At 39.8% G+C, this 19,222-nt stretch overlaps 1 protein-coding gene across 2 annotated transcripts in view; it reads right to left on the bottom strand.

The window, feature by feature from the left end:
- The window catches only part of STYK1 (STY kinase 1), a 58,999-nt gene extending 54,682 nt beyond the window's left edge, over positions 1 to 4,317 (bottom strand). The window contains exon 1 of one of the 2 annotated variants that reach the window (XM_027129602.1): positions 4,255 to 4,317. The gene's annotated coding sequence lies outside the window, so the exon portion shown is untranslated. Of the gene's footprint in view, positions 1 to 347; positions 526 to 4,254 lie in introns of those variants that run through there. The other variant, XM_027129601.1, reaches the window with a different exon arrangement.
- Positions 4,318 to 19,222: the final 14,905 nt, after the last annotated feature.

Raw genomic sequence — 19,222 nt, 5'->3', positions numbered from 1 at the left:
CTTGTTTCTATATATCTCCCTTCTCCTGATGGCCTCCTCTCCAGTAATACACAGAGACCCCTCATCACTTCGCTTTCTGGCTGCCTCTATCCTTGCCAAAATTGCTGAGGCAAGTTTAGCCTCTCCTTAAAAAAAGCCAGAAGCCAAAATCCACGAGATGCTTGTTCCAAAGAAATACAGATTCATTCACCTGGTGATCGCTGTTCTCATAAAATAGAAACAGCCACTCGCAACCACCCCACTTTCGGCCGCCTCCCTTTTTTTCTTCCCAAACATCAAAGTCCACCCAGAGCTGCATCACTGCCATCCCCCTCCCACCCTTAGTACCCCCAAATCCTTTTTACTACCGTGTCCTTCCTCCGGTCACTCTGTATTTCAGATGAAACGGGCCCAACCAGGAATAAAAAAAAAAAAAGACTGTTTTGGGTAGGGCAAGCTGTGCCGTCCTCAAGGAAATGCTTTTCAGTCCCTCCTTCCCACTGTGGGGCGTGGCTGCCAGCAAAGGATGGAGTTTGGGCGGGGTCCCCACAAAGGAAAGTCTGCGGGCACTGAGGTTTCCGGGACTCACCACACATGAACCAGCAGGAAACCTCTGCCGAAACTGTAAAAGCTGGACTTGTCGCTGATCAACTTATTCAATTCCTTCACTAGCGATTGAAAGACCGGTATAAAGGAGACGCCTGTCCAGGTGAAATTATAGTCATGATAAAGCGCAACAGCGCCACCTCCTGTGCGACCCAATAACAGCTGCCTTCATTGGTGCTCAGAATGGTCAGGATTTGACTTTAGCTCCAGGGACAATCGCAGCTCCAAGTCTTTACTGGGTGCACCAGATTATATTGACCACTGCTATGACATGAGGCAATAGATATGGGACAAGTGAAAATAAAGATCCCAGGAGTAGGTAATCAATCATTCACAAATGCTTTTTACATAATCTGTGTGCTCGGTTCTCCTCTAGGGATATAGTGATGAACAACTAGTTAGGTTACTGGCCCATGTGGAATTTATGTTAACTTTTTAAAAAACTTATTTATCTATCTATCTATCTATTTATTTATGGCTGCGTTGGGTCTTTGTTGCTGCGCCTGGGCTTTCTCTAGTTGCAGCGAGCGGGGCCTGTTCTTCGTTTCCGTGCGCGAGCTTCTCATTGTAGTGGCCTCTCTTGCTGCGGAGCACGGGCTCTAGGCACACGGGCTCCAGTACTATTTGTGGAATGCGGGCTCAGTAGTTGTGGCCCATGGGCTTAGTTGCTCTGCGGCATGAGGGATCTTTCCAGGTCTCGAACCCGTGTCCCCTGCATTGGCAGGTGGATTCTTAACAATTGCGCCACCAGGGAAGTCCCCCCACATGGATTTTACAATCATAGGAGACACTGAAGAAAATACACAGCTGGGAGAATTCCAAATTAGATACTAACACCTAATACACGTTCTATTCAAGAAATATAGGTCATAGATTGAATAGATGACCAGTTTGCTCAGCATTGTTAACAAACTAAGCAGAAATTGGGCATCATTAGAACAGAAAGAATTTGGGTGCAATGTGACGTGACATATTTAGAGACTGAGGTACTTCAGTTCTCTAGTCTTTGCTATTGACAGTTTCATTTCCTTCAGATCTCTTTTAAAATAGGATGAACTGTACTGAATGCCACTGATAAGAATGGTTGATGGTTAATTCTGTTATGGGAATTTTACCTCAATTTTAAAAAAAGAATGCATGAAGTCTCATCACTCAAACTTTCTTCCCATCCTTTATGTCATAATTGATGAATAAAAGACACATGAACTCATCTGAGCTTTATATTATGTAATCTCCTACTCTACTTCCCCAAGAACCCTGATCTCCTTGAAGGCAGAGACCATGGCTTACTCATTTTTGTAATTCCTGCAGCATCCAACATACTGCTAGATACCCATTCTGATACACAGAATTGTGTTTAAAAATCTAGTTTTTGTAAAGGACCCACTACAGTCACCGAAGTAATAACCTCTAGGACCTAGAAATTTTAAAAAATATATACAGATAGAACAAAGGGGGATTCAAAAGTTTATTCTCCAATTTTAATAAACAATTCAAATAAATTATGAATTTTTAAAATTTCTGAGATAGGGAAAACTCTGGAAATAACTGCACAGACACAGAAACACCTACATGCCTGCTAGATAGAGAATCTTAAACAGAAGATGTAAACAGGAGGCATATATGTATCACTGGTCCCACACATATATGCGTGAATAAGGTGTCTAGATATCCCTTATTTCTCTTTTCTCTCCAAGTGTTCATTCCCTTATAATTTCAATTATTACCTCTGTCCCTCCTACTCATTTTCAGCAATGCTTCAGTCCATCCTTCCCTGCCAGATGGCTATTTCTGCCTCGCCATTCGTTCAATCAGCATTTATTGAATGCCCATTTTCCGCTCTGCCAATGTTAAGTGCTGAACAGCAAGAGGTCACTCTGAAATATATACTGGGGACCTCTTCATTCTGCAGTTTAGTCCATACACACCTCTACCAGATCCTCTAAATTCCTACAACAACACTCATTCCTGTGTTATTTAGTGTATTCTGTTGGGTTCTACAAATGTGAGGAGGAACTCCAGCTTGAAGACTGGTGGGGTGGACCCTCCTGAAATCTGTTTACGTGAGGCATGGAGAAAGCCCTAGAAAATTGTTAATTATAAGGAAAGTGTCGGAGCGAGAAGGCGTTGCCCAATGACAAGAATAGAATGATGTTCAACGTTGTGTCTGTCTCTTAAAGTCCTTTGGCCTAGACCTTATAACATAACTGAGCCTCAGGAAAGGCGACCGTAAGTACAACTGGGAGAGTTATTTCACAAAACAGAAAAACAAAACAAAGCCAAAAAACTATGATAGGGCTTCCCTGGTGGCAAAGTGGTTGAGAGTCCGCCTGCCGATGCAGGGGACACGGGTCCGTGCCCCGGTCCGGGAAGATCCCACACGCCGCGGAGTGCCTGGGCCGGTGAGCCATGGCCGCTGAGCCTGCGCGTCCGGAGCCTGTGCTCCGCAACGGGAGAGGCCGCAGCAGTGAGAGGCCCGTGTACTGAAAAAAACAAAAAAAAAAAACAAAACTGTGATAGATTGGGTAGCATTGCTTTGGAACTGTTTCAAAGGAAGTTAACACAAAAGCCAGGCAAATGGATTCTTCCAACTTTATCTGAAAACAATCCAACTTCACCATAGGAGGGCAGCAGGGGACCATACACAGCTTCACAGACCCCGAGGCTTACAAAGAAGGTTTGCATGGCACATGGAAACGGAACAATGATGCAAGCTGTAAACAGAGTCAGCAATAGACTCGCTGCAGCAATGCCCCCCACCTAAATGGGGCGTCTCAGGAATTGAAAGAACAGTAGATACTGCCAACTAAAATTTGTCACTCGCCGTCAGGTTCTACAAGGCTGAAGTCACTAGCCACAGCAATCCCTGACCTTCAACACACCTTAAAAGGGGTTCAGGGTGGAGATCAGGAATGAGGCACTCTGTGCTCTGGGAAAAACTGGCAGAACAGGCCTTCAGATAGTTAGATATTTTCAGGAGGAGAGTTTATGAGCCCAATTTCTTGCATCTTCTGACATGTGGAAGAGCACTCAAATCACTCACGGAGGCATCTGTTCCTTGTGACCAGCAGTAACCCTCTGCCAAAACGTGAGCTTGACTGCACGTGCCCCCTTCACTAATATCTTCTATATACCGACATTTCCCCCTACCTCTTCAGAGCAGTGAGGACCATAGCCCAGGAGACATCTTCTCATTTGCCCATCTACTGGCTGGATGACAGCAGGACAAGCTGAAACCATGTATTCAAGACAACAGACCCACAGCATGGAAAGAGATTTTATTCCTAAGAAGCCACTGGGAGGAAAAGTGCCCATGGGAACCACTCAACCAAAAGCGTCCATAAGAAAAAAGTGTATTATAGTAAGCCACTGAAATTTACGATGGTTTGTTACAGCAGCTAGAATTAATTACCCTGAGAAATGCAGGCGTACCACTTTTTCAGAGCCACTGTTCTCCACATAAATAAAAGGGAAATAAAAAGTCTTGTAGTAAAGGTAAAAGATAATCTATATAGTGCTCGGTACATAGGATACATTAGTGAGATATATGTAAATTGTGAGGAAAATACGAAGATTTGCTTATGTTTTTATCTTGAAGTATATGAAAGTAAGCTTTCTCACTAAAATTCACTGTATTTTTATATAAAAGAGTGACAATGGAATACTCACTGAATCTGCATGTCAGAGGGTCACGTGTCACGTATGCAGGATGAGGTATCCTGAGAAAAGAATTGCAATTATATGAAAAAAGGGGGTGATAACTTACATTTGTTTATACATGTTTAACATAATGCAATCTATAATGATATCAATGTGGTTTATTTTGTAAAATCAAAACTATTAAGTAGTATAATCCTGGAAATACCTTGAAATGAGAAGTAATAATTTAAATTGTCCTATATAGATGCATCTGTATACTTAAGAGAATTGTCACATTTAAAATATCCACTTTTCTTTTATATGAAGGTAGGTCTCCTAAATTTGCTATTTTTCCTGTGTTCAGTGACTGACAGGAATATGCTAGCAGATAGTTGTAGAAAAGATGAACACCTTCAAGGTAAAAGTGATATTTTCACAATGTGTAAAAATTGAACATTTTTGAAAAGAACCCTTGCTATGGGGTTTGAAAATAGGTTTTTGGAGATATTATTCATTATCATGTATTTTTTTGTTGCTGAAATGATATATTTTTCACCTCTGAATTCTCTCATATTTACATATTTCTGAAACTTTTTAAAATTTCTAACCTCTAAAAATTGTATAAATGAATAGTTTCCACTTTGAAAGCAATTATTATGTAACAATTTCTAACTAGTTTACATAACTGTTTTGATACCAGATAGATGAAAATTTTCTATGCAAATTCCAACAAAACATTTAAATAGCTGGTAGATGGAATTGAAATATATCATGATAGAAGCAAAATGCTTTTCTTCCATTTGGACCCATACATTTTTTTCAGCTATTACAGCCACTGAAATCGACTATCAGATCAAAGTGAACATATAAAACATATTTTCAAATCACATATCACAAAATATTAAGCCAATACTTTTATAAATACTAAAACAATTTAAATCACTTTACTAGTTATTATTAAAATATCATAGTAAGAAGTTTATTGCATTAATAAACATTTTCTGCATGCTATCTTGTCTTTCATTTTTAATTTCTTTTTTATGTTTTATAACAGGTACTATAAGTACATACAAATACATACAGAGTTTTTGTATTAAAAAATGCATGCATTCGGATGCACATTGACTTTATTTATTTTTAATTGAAGTTCAGTTGATTTACAATGTGTTAGTTTTAGATGTACTGTAAAGTGACTTGCATACTCATTTTTAAAAATTGACTTAAATCCATTTTTTAAATTGGACTGAATGACTAAAAGAATAGAGACAACTATTCTCAATGGTACCTATAGTATCTGAAATTTAAATAACTTCATTTGAAACCACTAGCATAGTATCATGAGAAAAACTGTACAACTGAGTCTTTTCTTATTTCTTTATTAACATCAGGAAATTTATCCCTGAGGGTTGTGGCAGGGAAAAAAACAAACAAACCTCTGACCACTCTAAGTTATAAGTACACAAACTGGGACATTGTGATGAATAAGACTGGAAAGGGAATCCAGATTGCAAGCATTGGAAAACTCTTCCCGTGGTTCATCTGCAACCTCCCAACTATGGTCATATTTGTAAAGGATGCGACACCAGCAGTAACTGAACCTTAAAATGAATGTCTTAAAAGAAGGAAGAGGAGCGGAAGGACTAAGCAAAGGAAAAGTGGAGGAAAAAAGAAAAGTTCAGAGTCCATCAAGAAAATGACTTCAGTAGTTCTTAACCATTACTAGTACATTTTAACTACAGCAACTTTAGAGTTATCTCAAACTATACTTGTCAAAAATGGTCTCATATCACAGTTTAAACACACTTCTTTTTTTCCTTTTTTAAAAAATGAATTTATTTATTTTATTTATTTATTTATTTTTGGCTGTGTTGGGTCTTCGTTGCTGAGCGTGGGCTCCCTCTAGTTGTGGCGAGCGGGGGCTACCCTTCGTTGCGGTGCGCGGGCTTCTCACTGTGGTGTCTTCTCTTGTTGCAGAGAATGGGCTCTATGTGCGTGGGCACGTGGGCTCAGTGGCATGCGGGCTCAGTAGTTGTGGTGCACAGGCTTAGTTGCTCCGGGGCATGTGGGATCTTCCCAGACCAGGGCTCGAACCCGTGTCCCCTGCATTGGCAGGCAGAATTTTTAACCACTGCACCACCAGGGAAGTTCCTAAACACACTTCTAAACTGACACTAAGTGAGCAAATTGTCCAATCCTCATTCAGCTTCTCCGTTGCCTGTTCCTATGTGTTGCCACATGCTTGGAACACTCTACATTGGCTGTTACCTCTGCTATCATTTCCCCTACAGTTATGTGCAGAGACAGATTATGGATATCAGCCAGTGAAATACAGTTCTTTGGTGCCATCCCTAGAAGTGATCTTGACAGAGGCACTTACAAAAGGATAATGGCATACTAAAGTTGAGAGAGAGCTGGGGAAAATTCTGCAATTACTTCACCCTGACCCCCAGTTGAAAACCACTGATCCACACAACGTTTTTCTTTTCAGCCAGACATGAAAACCCCGCTGCTGAGTGAGTGGCTTGAGATTAAAGATGATGAAAACTTTGGATCTGAACCCAGATCTTCTGATTCCCAGACTCTTCCTGTCTCCTCCATTTCCGTGGGTTTGAGCCTCCTACTGAATCTGTGTGACCTGGATCCACAACTTTCTCATTTCCTAAATGGCAACAAAAGCTACTAGCCAGGATTGGTGTGAAGGTTTAAAACAATGCTGAGAACATTGGCACTTAATGTATTGTTCATTTACGCAAGAAACCTTAAAGATTAAAAAGTCCCTAAGTTAATAATACCGTATTGCTTTACTTTTTTTCCATACAATTTTTATCATCTTTAATTTGCCTGACCCAGTTTCTTAAATTTTTGAAGGAGTTAAGATAGGTTTAGCTTAGGTCTACATGAGTTCACAAGACAAGTTTCAAAGTGAGGAAGGTGCTAAGATCTTGCCCCTTCTTCACTCAGTCTGGCTGAAACCACATCTTTTTTTTTTGAATTTCTGAATTTTATTTTATTTTTTTATACAACAGGTTCTTATTAGTTATCTATTTTATACATATTAGTGTATATATGTCAATCCCAATCTCCCAATTTGAAACCATATCTTTGGATAAACTCAGTATATAGCTTTGAAGATTTCCTTTGTCTCCCCCAAAACTCAGCACTACATGTTAATGGAGGAGAAACCAGTGGGTCTAGATGGATAGATGGTCTGTTGGTGCAAGAATATAGGAAAAGCTGACAACAACATCAATCAACAGAATCTTGTTCACATTTATAGAACAGTCCACCCAACAAGAGCAGAAATATTTGTAAGAGTTCATAGAACATGCTATATGATAGACCATATCATGAGCCATAAAACCAAAATGACTCAATAATTTTTTTAACATCTTTATTGGAGTATAATTGCTTTACGATGATGTGTTAGTTTCTGCTATACAACAAAATGAATCAGTTATACATCTACATATGTTCCCATATATCTTCCCTCTTGCATCTCCCTCCCTCCCACCCTCCCTATCCCACCCCTCCAGGCGATGACAAAGCACCGAGCTGATCTCCCTGTGCTATGCGGCTGCTTCCCACTAGCTATCTACCTTACGTTTGGTAGTTTATATATGCCCATGCCACTCTCTCGCTTTGTCACAGCTTACCCTTCCCCCTCCCCATGTCCTCAAGTCCATTCTCTAGTAGGTCTGTGTCTTTATTCATGTCTTACCCCTAGGTTCTTCATGACATTTATTTTTTCTTAAATTCTATATATATCTGTTAGCATACAGTATTTGTCTCTCTCTTTCTGACTTACTTCACTCTGTATGACAGACTTTAGGTCTATCCACCTCATGACTAATAGCTCAATTTCATTTCTTTTTATAGCTGAGTAATATTCCATTGTATATATGTGCCACATCTTCTTTATCCATTCATCCGATGATGGACACTTAGGTTGTTTCCATCTCCGGGCTATTGTAAATAGAGCTGCAATGAACATTTTGGTACATGACTCTTTTTGAATTTTGGTTTTCTCAGGGTATATGCCCAGTAGTGGGATTGCTGGGTCATATGGTAGTTCTATTTGTAATTTTTTAAGGAATCTCCACACTGTTCTCCACAGTGGCTGTATCAATTTACATTCCCACCAACAGTGCAAGAGGGTTCCCTTTTCTCCACACCCCCTCCAGCATTTATTGTGTCTAGATTTTTTGATGATGGCCATTCTGACTGGTGTGAGATGATATCTCATTGTAGTTTTGATTTGCATTTCTCTAATGATTAGTGATGTTGAGCATTCTTTCATGTGTTTGTTGGCAGTCCGTATATCTTCTTTGGAGAAATGTCTATTTAGGTCTTCTGCCCAATTTTGGACTGGGTTGTTTGGTTTTTTGTTATTAAGCTGCATGAGCTGCTTATAAATTTTGGAGATTAATCCTTTGTCAGTTGCTTCATTTGCAAATATTTTCTCCCATTCTGAGGGTTGTCTTTTGGTCTTGTTTATGGTTTCCTTTGCTGTGCAAAAGCTTTGAAGTTTCATTAGGTCCCATTTGTTTATTTTTGTTTTTATTTCCATTTCTCTAGGAGGTGGGTCAAAAAGGATCTTGCTGTGATTTATGTCATAGAGTGTCCTGCCTATGTTTTCCTCTACCAGTTTGATAGTTTCTGGCCTTACATTTAGGTCTTTAATCTATTTTGAGCTTATTTTTGTGTATGGTGTTAGGGAGTGATCTAATCTCATACTTTGACATGTACCTGTCCAGTTTTCCCAGCACCACTTATTGAAGAGGCTGTCCTTTCTCCACTGTACATTCCTGCCTCCTTTATCAAAGATAAGGTGACCATATGTGTGTGCGTTTATCTCTGGGCTTTCTATCCTGTTCCATTGACCTATCTTTCTGTTTTTGCACCAGTACCATACTGTCTTGATTACTGTAGCTTTGTAGTATAGTCTGAAGTCAGGGAGCCTGATTCCTCCAGCTCCGTTTTTCTTTCTCAAGATTGCTTTAGCTATTTGAGGTCTTTTGTGTTTCCATACAAATTGTGAAGTTTTATGTTCTAGTTCTGTGAAAAATGCCAGTGGTAGTTTGATAGGGATTGCATTGAATCTGTAGATTGCTTTGGGTAGTAGAGTCATTTTCACAATGTTGATTCTTCCAATCCAAGAACATGGTATATCTCTCCATCTATTTGTATCGTCTTTAATTTCTTTCATCAGTGTCTTATAATTTTCTGCATACAGGTCTTTTGTCTCCTTAGGTAGGTTTATTCCTAGATATTTTATTATTTTTGTTGCAATGGTAAATGGGAGTGTTTTCTTGATTTCACTTTCAGATTTTCATCATTAGTGTATAGGAATGCCAGAGATTTCTGTGCATTAATTTTGTATCCTGCTACTTTACCAAATTCATTGATTAGCTCTAGTAGTTTTCTGGTAGCATCTTTAGGATTCTCTATGTATAGTATCATGTCATCTGCAAACGGTGACAGCTTTACTTCTTTTCCGATTTGGATTCCTTTTATTTCCTTTTCTTCTCTGATTGCTGTGGCTAAAACTTCCAAAACTATGTTGAATAAGAGTGGTGAGAGTGGGCAACCTTGTCTTGTTCCTGATCTTAGTGGAAATGCTTTCAGTTTTTCACCATTGAGAATGATGTTGGCTGTGGGTTTGTCATATATGGCCTTTATTATGTTGAGGAAAGTCCCCTCTATGCCTACTTTCTAGAGGGTTTTTTATCATAAATGGATGTTGAATTTTGTTGAAAGCTTTCTCTGCATCTACTGAGATGATCATATGGTTTTTCTCCTTCAGTTTGTTAATATGGAGTATCACGTTGATTGATTTGCGTATATTGAAGAAACCTCGCATTCCTGGAATAAACCCCACTTGATCATGGTGTATGATCCGTTTAATGTGCTGTTGGATTCTGTTTGCTAGTATTTTGTTGAGGATTTTTGCATCTATGTTCATCAGTGATATTGGCCTATAGTTTTCTTTCTTTGTGACATCCTTGTCTGTTCTTGGTATCAGGGTGATAGTGGCCTCATAGAATGAGTTTGGGAGTGTTCCTCCCTTTGCTATATTTTGGAAGAGTTTGAGAAGGATAGGTGTTAGCTCTTCTCTAAATGTTTGATAGAATTCGCCTGTGAAGCCATCTGGTCCTGGGCTTTTGTTTGTTGGAAGATTTTTAATTACAGTTTCAATTTCAGTGCTTGTGATTGGTCTGTTCATATTTTCTATTTCTTCCTGATTCAGACTTGGCATGTTGTGCATTTCTAAGAATTTGTCCATTTCTTCCAGGTTGTCCATTTTATTGGCATAGAGTTGCTTGTAGTAATCTCTCATGATCTTTTGTATTTCTGCAGTGTCACTTGTTACTTCTCCTTTTTCATTTGTAATTCTATTGATTTGAGTTTTCTCCCTTTTTATCTTGATGAGTCTGGCTAACGGTTTATCAATTTTGTTTATCTTCTCAAAGAACCACCTTTTAGTTTTATTGATCTTTGCTGTCGTTTCCTTCATTTCTTTTTCATTTATTTCTGATCTGATTTTTATGATTTCTTTCCTTCTGCTAACTTTGGGGTTTTTTTTGTTCTTCTTCCTCTAATTGCTTTAGGTGCAAGGTTAGGTTGTTTATTTGAGATGTTTCCTGTTTCTTAAGGTAGGATTGTATTGCTATAAACTTCCCTCTTAGAACTGCTTTTGCTGCATCCCATAGGTTTTGGGTCGTCGTGTCTCCATTGTCATTTGTTTCTAGGTATTTTTTAATTTCCTCTTTGATTTCTTCAGTGATCACTTCGTTATTAAGTAGTGTATTGTTTAGCCTCCATGTGTTGGTACTTTTTACAGATCTTTTCCTGTAATTGATATCTAGTCTCATGGCGTTGTGGTCAGAAAGGATACTTGATACAACTTCGATTTTCTTAAATTTACCAAGGCTTGATTTGTGACCCAAGATATGATCTATCCTGGAGAATGTTCCATGAGCACTTGAGAAAAATGTACATTCTGTTGTTTTTGGATGGAATTTCCTATAAACATCAATTAAGTCCATCTTTTTTTAATGTATCATTTAAAACTTGTGTTTCCTTATTTATTTTCATTTTGGATGATCTGTCCATTGGTGAAAGTGGGGTGTTAAAGTCCCCTACTATGAATGTGTTACTGTCGATTTCCCCTTTAATGGCTGTTAGTATTTGCCTTATGTGTTGAGGTGCTCCTATGTTGGGTGCATAAATATTTACAATTGTTATATCTTCTTCTTGGATCGATCCCTTGATCATTATGTAGTGTCCTTCTTTGTCTCTTCTAATAGTCTTTATTTTAAAGTCTATTTTGTCTGATATGAGAATTGCTACTCCAGCTTTCTTTTGGTTTCCATTTGCATGAAATATCTTTTTCCATCCCCTTACTTTCAGTCTGTATGTGTCTCTAGGTCTGAAGTGGGTCTATGGTAGACAGCAACTATATGGGTCTTGTTTTTGTATCCATTCAGCCAATCTGTGTCTTTTGGTGGGAACATTTAGTCCATTTACATTGAAAGTAATTATTGATATGTATGTTCCTATTCCCATTTTCTTAATTGTTTTGGGTTCGTTATTGTAGGTCTTTTCCTTCTCTTGTGTTTCTTGCCTAGAGAAGTTCCTTTAGCAGTTGTTGTAGAGCTGGTTTGGTGGTGCTGAACTCTCTCAGCTTCTGCTTGTCTGTAAAGATTTTAATTTCTCCATCAAATCTGAATGAGATCCTTGCTGGGTAGAGTAATCTTGGTTGCAGGTTTTTCTCCTTCATCACTTTAAATATGTCCTGCCACTCCCTTCTGGCTTGCAGAGTTTCTGCTGAAAGATCAGCTGTTAACCTTATGGGGATTTCCTTGTGTGTTATTTGTTGTTTTTCCCTTGCTGCTTTTAATATGTTTTCTTTGTATTTAATTTTTGACAGTGTGATTAATATGTGTGTTGGCATATTTCTCCTTGGATTTATCCTGTATGGGACTCTCTGTGCTTCCTGGACTTGATTAACTATTTCCTTTCCCATATGAGGGAAGTTTTCAACTATAATCTCTTCAAATATTTTCTCAGTCCCTTTCTTTTTCTCTTCTTCTTCTGGGACCCCTATAATTCAAATGTTGGTGCGTTTAATGTTGTCTCAGAGGTCTCTGAGACTGTCGTCAGTTCTTTTCATTCTTTTTTCTTTATTCTGCTCTGCAGTAGTTATTTCCACTATTTTATCTTCCAGGTCACTTATCCGTTCTTCTGCCTCAGTTATTCTGCTATTGATCCCATCTAGAGTATTATTCATTTCATTTATTGTGCTGTTCATCGTTGTTTGGTTCATCTTTAGTTCTTCTAGGTCCTTGTTAAATGTTTTTTGCATTTTGTCTATTCTATTTCCAAGATTTTGGATCATCTTTACTATCATTATCCTGAATTCTTTTTCAGGTAGACTGCCTATTTCCTCTTCATTTGTTAGGTCTGGTGGGTTTTTATCTTGCTCCTTCATCTGCTGTTTTTCTGTCTTCTCATTTTGCTTATCTTACTGTATTTGGGTCTCCTTTTTGCAGGCTGCAGGTTCGTAGTTCCCGTTGTTTTTGGTGTCTGTCCCCAGTGGCTAAGGTTGGTTCAGTGGGTTGTGTAGGCTTCCTGGTGGAGGGGACTAGTGCCTGTGTTCTGGTGGATGAGGCTGGATCTTGTCTTTCTGGTGGGCAGGTCCACGTCTGGTGGTGTGTTTTGGGGTGTCTGTGGCCTTATTATGATTTTAGGCAGCCTCTCTGCTAATGGGTGGGGTTGTGTTCCTGTCTTGCTAGTTGTTTGGCATAGGATGTTCAGCACTGTAGCTTGCTGGTCGTTGAGTGAAGCTGTGTGAAAGTGTTGAGATGGAGATCTCTGGGAGATTTTCGCCGCTTGATATTATGTGGAGCTGGGAGGTCTTTTGTGGACCAGTGTCCTGAAGTTGGCTCTCCCACCTCAGAGGCACAGCACTGACGCCTGGTTGCAGTACCAAGAGCCTTTCATCCACACGGCTCAGAATAAAAGGGAGAAAAAGTAGAAAGAAAGAATTAGTAGAAGTAGAAAGAAAGAAAGAAAGAAAGAAAGAAAGGAGGGAGGGAAGGAGGGAGGGAGAGAGGGAGGAAGGAAGGAAGGAAGGAGGAAAGGAAGGAAAAATGAAAGAAAGAAGATAAAGTAAAATAAAATAAAGTAAGATAAAATATAATAAAGTTATTAAAATAAGAAAATAATTATTAAGGGAAAATAAAAATGGACGGATAGAACCCTAGGACAAATGGTGGAAGCAAAGCTATACACACAAAATCTCACATAGAAGCATACACATACACACTCACAGAAAGAGGAAAAGGGGAAAAAATCATAAGTCTTGCTCTCAAAGTCCACCTCCTCAATTTGTGATGATTCGTTGTCTAAAGGAGGGAAGGAAGGAATGAAAGAACAAAGATAAAGTAAATAAAATAAAGTTATTAAAATAAAAAGTAATTATTAAGAAAAAAAACAACGGACGGATAGAACCCTCGGACAAATGGTGGAAGCAAAGCTATACAGACAGAATCTCACAAAGAAGCATACACATACACACTGAGAAAAAAAAGAAAAGGGGGGAAAATCATAAATCTTGCTCTCAAAGTCCACCTCCTTAATTTCGGATGATTCGTTATCTATTCAGGTATTCCACAGATGCAGGTACATCAAGTTGATTGTGGAGCTTTAATCTGCTGCCTCTGAGGCTGCTGGGAGAGATTTCCCTTTCTCTTCTTTGTTCTCACAGCTCCCAGAGGCTCTGCTTTGGATTTGGCCCCGCCTCTGTGTGTAGGTCGCTGGAGGGCGTCTGTTGTTCACTCAGAGAGGATGGGGTTAAAGGAGCCGCTGATTCGGGGGCTCTGGCTCACTCAGGCCGGGGGGAGGGAGGGGCACGGAGTGCGCGGTGAACCTGTGGCAGCCGAGGCCTGCGTGACGTTGCACCAGCCTGAGGCACACCGTGCATTCTCCCGGGGAAGTTGTCCCTGGATCCTGGGACCCTGGCAGTGGCGGGCTGCACAGGCTCCCCGGAAGGGGGCTGTGGATAGTGACCTGTGCTCGCACACAGGCTTCTTGGTGGCGGCAGCAGCAGCCTTAGCATCCCATGCCCATCTCTGGGGTCCACGCTTTTAGCCGCGGCCCACGCCCGTCTCTGGAGCTCCTTTAAGCAGCGCTCTTAATCGCCTCTCCTTGCGCACCAGGAAACAAAGAGGGAAGAAAAAGTCTCTTGCCTCTTCGGCAGGTCCAGACTTTTCCCCGGACTCCCTCCCAGCCAGACGTAGCGCACTAACCCCGCAGTCTGTGTTCACGCTGCCAACTCCAGTCCTCTCCCGGCGCTCCGACCAAAGCCTGAGCCTCAGCTCCCAGCCCCACCCGCCCCGGCGGGTGAGCAGACAAGCCTCTCGGGCTGGTGAGTGCCGGTCGGCACCGATCCTCTGTGCGGGAATCTCTCTGCTTTGCCCCCCGCACCCCCGCTACTGTGCTCTCCCCCGCTACTGTGCTCTCCTCCGCAGCACTGAAGCTTTCTCCCTCCGCCACCCGCAGTCTCCGCCCATGTAGGGGCCTCCTAGTGTGTGGAAACCTTTCCTCCTTCACTGCTCCCTCCTACTGGTGCAAGTCCAGTCCCTATCCTTTTGTCTGTTTATTCTTTTTTCTTTTGCCCTACCCAGGTACGTGGGGGGTTTCTTGCCTTTTGGGAGGTCTGAGGTCTTCTGCCAGCCTTCAGTAGGTGTTCTGTAGGAGTTGTTCCACGTGTAGATGTATTTCTGGTGTATCTGTGGGGAGGAAGGTGATGTCCGCGTCTTACTCTTCCGCCATCTTCCCGGAAGCTCTCAACAAATTTTAAGGAAGTAAAATTATTCAGCACGTTCTCTGACAACAAGGGAATAAAATTAGAAATTAACATCAGAAAGAGAACAGAAAAATCAGTAAACACTTGGAAATTAAGCACCACACTTCTAAATGGGTGAATGAGAAAGTCTCAAGAGAAATTTAAAAATACATTAAACTGTATGAAAATGTAAATACAACATTTTAAATTTGTGGGACACAAGTAAAGTAGTGCTGAGAGGGACATTTATAGCATTAAAATGCTTATCTTAAAATAGGAGAAAAGTCTCAAGTCAATAATCTAAGCTCCCATCTTAAAAAAAGCAGAAACTGAAGAGCAAAATAAACCCAAAGGAAATAACAACATGCAGAAATCAATGAAATAAAAACAGAAGTCCTAGCCAACCAGCAGAATGAGGCAAGGAGAGGAAATAAAAGGCACACAGACTGGAAAAAAAGGATAAAACTGTCCCTATATTCAGATAATATGATAAAAATCCTGTTTTGTAACTACGGAAAATCCCACTTTACCAAAAAAAAAAAAATTCCTAGAACTGATAAATGAATTCAGTGAATTTATAGAATACATGGTCAACATATAAAAATCTATTGTATTTCTATATTTTAAGATTTACAGTAATCAAGACAATGTGTTGTTGGCAGAGGGACAGACAAGCTAGACCAATGGAACAGAATAGAGACCCCATAAATAAACCCACATGAGCAGGGCCAACTGGATTTTGGCAAAGGCATAAGCAGTGCAGCCAAGGAACAATAGTCTTTTCAAGAAATGGTGCTGGGATAATTGGATATTCGTCGGCAAAAAAATGAACCTCAACCTATACCTCACATCCTATACAAAAGTTATCTCAGAGGAAAACATAGAAGAAAATCTTCAAGACCTAGGCTAGGTGAAAAGTTCTTAGACATGACACCAAAAGCACAATTCATAGAGGAAAAATAATAAATTGGACTTTATTGAAATCAAAACCTTTTGCTCTAACAAAAGACACCATTAAGAGGGTGAAAAGACAAGCCACTAACTGGAAGAAAAATATTTACAAACCACATATTTGACAAAGGACTCATATCTAAATTATAAAACATAAAGAACTGTTTTCTTTTTTTAATAAATTTTCCCACCAAGGGAGAAAAATAGACTTTATTTACAAGTAATAACATTTAGAAAAGATCCACCCCTGGCCCTTAAAAATCTTCCCAGCACTTCAAATTCAGGGTGTTCCCACAAGATCAATGCCCAGTCCCAGACTTCAAGAGCAAGGGCCCTGTTTGGCCCAGCCACCAGGACAAAGAAGCAGGGACCAGGGTCTCCAACGGTCCCTTCTAGATCCTGAGGCTGAAAAGATTGGCTGAGCCAAAGGACTCAGCCACTACATAGCCAGCTTAAAAAAAAAAAAAAAAAAAAAATTGTAAAAGACATGAAAAGACGTTTCACCAGAGAATATACACACAACAGATGAGCACATGAAAATATATTCAACATTATTAGCCACTAGGGAAATGCAAATTAAAATCACAATAAATATCACCACACACATTATTTACAGAAGAGCTAAATTTTAAAAAGTGACAATACCAAATGCAGATAAAAACTCTCATACATGGCTGCTATGAATGTAAAATGATACAGCCACTGTATTAGATTGCTAGGGCTGCCACAAAAACACACCACAGACTGGATGGTTTAAACAATTTATTTTCTCAGAGTACTGGAGCTGGAAGTCCAAGATCAAGGTGCTGGCTGGTTTGGTTTCTCCTGAGGCATCTCGGCTTGCAGATAGCTGCCCTATTGCCTGCCCCTTCACATGGTCATCCTTCAGCACATGCGAGCCCCTGGTGTCTCTTCCTGGTCTTATAAGGGCACCAATCCTATGGAATTGAGCCCCACCCTAATGGCCTCATTAACCTATCTCCAGATATGGTTATATTCTGAGGCACTGGGAGTTAGGGCTTCAACGTAAGAATATGGAACACAATTCAGCCCCTAACAACCATTCTAGCAAATAGTTTAGGAACTCCTTAAATAAAATACACACACACGCATGCAATTCCCCATGTTTTTATTGCTCAGTAAATTCTGTTCCCAGTGGTACCATGTCAATGTAGCAGGTATAGGAGTCACTCAGAACTCCACAGGTGAAACACTCCATGAATTAAACAGTGAGAAGATCAGTGCATGAAAGGATGATACTATGGCAGTAACAAAGTAGCAATTTCTCATTTCTCACATGCTTCCACTCTATACCCTTCTTAACGGAATACTGCCCAAACTACAGGGGCTGGGGGAAATATTACATTATCAGCGTGGTTTCCATTCCATTACAGCTTCCCATCCCCATTCTGAGTATCTGGGTGGCTCTGGAACTAGTTTATCAGTTAAAATGAAATGTTTTCACCCTGAGAAGGTCACAAAGCTGATGAAGTCTTTACCACTGCCACTGACAAGATCACCTAATTTTCAGAGATTTCTATCAGCACCTGCTTCCCTTCTAGAGTTTTCCTATTAAACCAGACATTCATGCCATAATATATACAATTATTCCTCTAAAGTCAAGAGACTTTTTTCCTCTTTTCAGCTGAAACCAAGTACGAGCTCTTGGATTTAGTGTGTCAGTTCTAAGATTCAAAGAACTTTATTACTTCAAAATCTCGAAGTATTAGTCTTTGTAACACATTTCTTCAATCCACTAAGGGCAAAAGTACTTTCGAAAATTGCCTCTGTGCAATAAATGCAGGAATCCCGATAATGCTGATTGCAACTGATATATTTGTGACGTGAAAACACCCAGCATCACTTGGCACATAGCAGGCCCTATCATTTTGAGTTGCATAGGGCTACTTTCCCAATAGGTGCTGTTGCAAATATGCAAAACTCCAGAGCTTCAAATGAATACCGATCACAGCTAATGTGTAATCACGGTATGACAGGCTCTAGTTAATCTCTATAGCTGTGCTGCCACCCAGGGACTGTGTGTCTCTTGGTAAAGTAATTCAAGTCCCTGATTTTGTGCTGTAAAAGAACCTACTTCAGGCCCATCCTCATATCACATCCAATTTGTATTTTCTCCTGTAGCTCCAACCAGTGTGTTTTAGGGTTGTAATTATATACACTACCAAAGTTAAGACTTCTTTTCCCTAACTCTTTGCACTCATTGCTACATTTTTTTCTCTAGAAATAGAATAGCTGTAACCCTGATGGACGGCGGTATTTAGAGGTAAGGGTGTTGGAATGACAAAGTGTTTATAATTGCAATGTTGAAAAACCTTCAATACCCAATAATAGAAGACTGACAAAGGTATGGAGAACTATGCAATGCAAAGTTATGGAGCCAGTACAAAGGATAAGAGGACTCTACATACACTGGTGATGGAACAAGAGGAAAGATATTAGGTGGAAAAAAATCTCAGGGCCCAAATATATATGGTACATTTTTTAAAAAACATTTTAAAAAGTATGTTGGAAATACTCCATAATAATAAAATTGCTTTAAAATGAGCAGAGAAAAGGGGAAAGTTAGAAAAGAGAGCAAACAGCCGGGCAGTAAAGTTACCTACAGAATTATAACAACAGATGTATAAGTCTCATTAGAGACAATTAAGACCCCGTCTCCCCGAATTCACATTAGTTGGTCAGACACACACATGCACACAGACTCACGCACAAAACATATCTGAAACAGATATATGTTTTTAAAACATGCTATTCGGTTGCCTTGAGGGAACCAGGACTGAGATGGGAAACTTATTTCATAAAATACTTTTTAATATCTTTGAACATTTTTGCCTTGTGCATATTACCAATTTTGATTTTGTTTTAAACTTGCAAAGCAATACAAGGTTCTTGAACAATCCACTTTCTCCAGCTTGTGATTTCTCAAACAAGCCACGTATGCTCCCTGCTTAGAGTCTTTGCATCTGCTCCCTCTGCCTGGAATCTTCTTCTCTCCAGATAGTCAAATGGTTATCCATCTCTCACCACAGGACTCCATCTATATATCCTCTTATCTTATAGGAAAGACACCCCCCTTTAAAATAAACATACCTCCCACAATTATGCCAATCTCTGCCCCTTACCATGTTTTATTTTTCTTTATAACATATATTGCCATCTGATACTAAATTTCACATT

The sequence above is a fragment of the Aethalodelphis obliquidens genome, unplaced genomic scaffold (genome assembly GCF_003676395.1).
Source record: "Aethalodelphis obliquidens isolate GAN/ISIS:26980383/991018 unplaced genomic scaffold, ASM367639v1 scaffold36, whole genome shotgun sequence".
In the NCBI taxonomy this organism is placed as follows: Eukaryota; Metazoa; Chordata; class Mammalia; order Artiodactyla; family Delphinidae; genus Aethalodelphis; species Aethalodelphis obliquidens.
This window is presented reverse-complemented; position numbering and strand designations above follow the sequence as displayed.